Source organism: Salmo trutta, chromosome 15, assembly GCF_901001165.1.
Source record: "Salmo trutta chromosome 15, fSalTru1.1, whole genome shotgun sequence".
Lineage (NCBI taxonomy): Eukaryota > Metazoa > Chordata > Actinopteri > Salmoniformes > Salmonidae > Salmo > Salmo trutta.
This window is the reverse complement of record NC_042971.1, coordinates 57,822,021-57,825,102: the sequence shown is the minus strand read 5'-3', so window position 1 is coordinate 57,825,102 and position 3,082 is coordinate 57,822,021. Positions and strand designations below refer to the sequence as shown.

At 35.5% G+C, this 3,082-nt stretch overlaps 1 long non-coding RNA gene across 1 annotated transcript; it reads left to right on the top strand.

Moving 5' to 3' along the window:
* The first annotated feature begins 1,463 nt into the window (after nt 1–1,463).
* On the top strand, nt 1,464–2,857 carry LOC115148266 (uncharacterized). The gene is made up of 3 exons (XR_003866622.1): nt 1,464–1,549; nt 2,023–2,387; nt 2,672–2,857. It is a non-coding gene; the product is annotated as an uncharacterized LOC115148266 (long non-coding RNA).
* Nucleotides 2,858–3,082: the final 225 nt, after the last annotated feature.

The window sequence follows — 3,082 nt, the reverse complement described above, 5'->3', positions numbered from 1 at the left end:
AAAACGACAGATAGTAAAACAACAGATAATAACAACAGATAGTAAAACAACAGATAGTAAAACCTCAGATAGTAACAATAGATTTTAAAACATCAGATAGTAACAATAGATTTTAAAACATCAGATAGTAACAATAGATTTTAAAACAACAGATAGTAACAATAGATTTTAAAACAACAGATAGTAACAATAGATGTTAAAACAACAGATAGTAACAATAGATGTTAAAACAACAGATAGTAAAACAACAGATTGTAACAATAGATTTTAAAACAACAGATAGTAACAATAGATTTTAAAACATCAGATAGTAAAACAACAGATAGTAACAATAGATTTTAAAACATCAGATAGTAACAATAGATTTTAAAACAACAGATAGTAACAATAGATTTTAAAACAACAGATAGTAAAACAACAGATTGTAACAATAGATTTTAAAACAACAGCTAGTAAAACAACAGCTAGTAAAACAACAAATAGTAAACAACAGATAGTAAAACAACAAATAGGAAACAATATATAGTAAAACAACAGATAGTAAAACCTCAGTAACAACAGATAGTAACAATAGATTTTAAAACAGATAGTAACAATAGATTTTAAAACAACAGATAGTAAAACAACAGATTGTAACAATAGATTTTAAAACAACAGATAGTAAAACAACATATAGTTGTCACGTCCTGATCAGTAAAGAGGTTATTTGTTATTGTAGTTTGGTCAGGACGTGGCAGGGGCTGCTTGTTTAATGTGTTTCGGGGTTTGTTGGGCAATGTTCTATGTTAGTCTATTTCTATGTCTGTGTCTAGTTTATCTATTTCTATGCTTAGTTTATTGGTTTGACCTTCAATTGGAGGCAGCTGTTTCTCGCTGCCTCTAATTGAAGGTCCTATTTAGTAGGGGTGTTTTTTCATGGGTTTTTGTGGGTAGTTGTTCCATGTGTAGCTGTGTGCCTTACAGGACTGTTTCTCGTTTTTTGGTTAAGTTTAGTTTTTTCTTCTTAATAAAGAAGATGAGTATACACATTCCCGCTGCGCCTTGGTCCCATCTTTACGACGAACGTGACAATAGTAAACAACAGGTAGTAAAACAACAGTAACAACCTATAGTAAGCAACAGATAGTCTAAAATCACTGTGAAGGAAATATTTAAAGTGTATTAATAAATTATGTATTTACTTTCTTTCTTCTGAATCCTCTTGATCTCTTTGGAATCAAAAATAAAAACAGTTAATGTGAATTTAAGATGCTATTTTGATGTTACTATGATGTTTAATTATGTCTGCCTGTATTAAGCTTGCCTTGTATCACTGTTTTCAGAACAGAATAATTTCTTTCAAAAGTATGAGCTTCTCACCAATTTAACTGAGAACTCTGTTACTGCATGAAAGTGGTTGCTGCTGTTGTCATGACAACCTAGGTAAACAAAAAAGGGTTCTCCCTATTTTTAACTGTTACAATATATCAAGCAAGCAAGTGTGTCCTCTCAAACTGCTAGCTACATCACCCTGTAACCTCCATGTGTGCCCTTGCCAAGCATTAGTCTTGTAAGTAGAAGAAACAGTTAGATTGTTACTGTTTATTTATTGATTGGTTCTGTAATTAACTGATGTTTATATCTATTAAGCCATTTCTGCAAGCCTCCAACCTAGTTGTTGTCTAGTCACTGTAGCTAGCTAGTCACCGTCTTCTCTGATTAACGTTTCATCCATGTTGCATTGTTATTATTTAAAGCAAAACATTTTTTTTCGCTGTCACATTTTCAAAGTTAACAAATTTGACCAGTAAATAATTTCTGCCTATGCCACTGGTTCAGTGTGTAGGCTACAACGCGTTAAACTATGCATGACCAGAACACTTTATTATGTCCTGGTATTATAGTCCCTGGAAATGAGTTTCCAGATAAGGGTTTCATCTACAATAATCAGGGTTGCTGGGGAAACATTGTTTGGGCACTTTGCTCCACTAAGAGACAACAGGAATGAGTCAAGTAACTAAATTAAAAGGTCTTTGTTTCCAGCAATGTTTGCCCGCAGAAGAAGATCAGAAGAAGAGCCGTTCCAGTGCTCTCTCTGCCTGGATGTATTTAGTGATCCAGTCACCACCAGTTGTGGACACAATTTCTGCATGGCCTGTCTCAATGAATACTGGGATAGCAGACACCAGTATCAGTGTCCACTATGCCAGGAGAGATTCCCCAGAAGACTTAACCTAGTTGTCAACACAGCGTTCAGAGATGTTGTTGATAGATTTAAAGCAAGAAGAACAGCCCCTGCCTTTTACCCTGGAATTGTTTGGATCACGGTCCTGATCTTGGTCATGATCTTTGTCCTGATTTTGGTGTTTGTGGCAGACCTGGGTCAGCTCTCACCGCATCTCCTACAGGTCAGTGTCCATCTCTCTGGTAAATAAATAAGTGAAATTACAGTAGAAATTCCATGACTAAGGGCTGGATTCAATCCGTATCACTGAAGTGTCTTGGAAGATTGGTGTTGTAGCTAGATTGACATTTAAAGGCAATGTTCCTGCGTTCGCACACATGGCGTTCGGTAAACGCTGCACATGTCGGCTCAATTGGAAATTAAATACATTTGAACGCAGATCTTCCGTGATACTTCCGAAATATGGATTAAATCCATCCCCCTGCTTTTTCCTCTGTCCTGGTGCAGGATCTCCGATCCAAGGACAGGTCTGAGAAGGACTGGTGGTGGAGACAGTGAGAAGAACTTCAGAATGGACTGGGCTATACTTGGTAGTTTTTTTTATATATATACAGTTTAAGTCTGAAGTTTACATACACCTTAGCCAAATAAATTTAAACTCAGTTTTTCACAATTCCTGACATTTAATCCTAGTACAAATAACCCTGTCTTAGGTCAGTTAGGATCACCACATTATTTTAAGAATGTGAAATGTCAAAATAATAGTAGAGAGAATGATTTATTTCAGCTTTTATTTCTTTCATCACATTCCCAGTGGGTCAGAAGTTTATATACACTCGATTAGTGTTTGGTAGCATTGCGTTTAAATTGTTTAACTTGGGTCAAACGTTTTGGGTAGCCTTCCACAAACTTCCCACA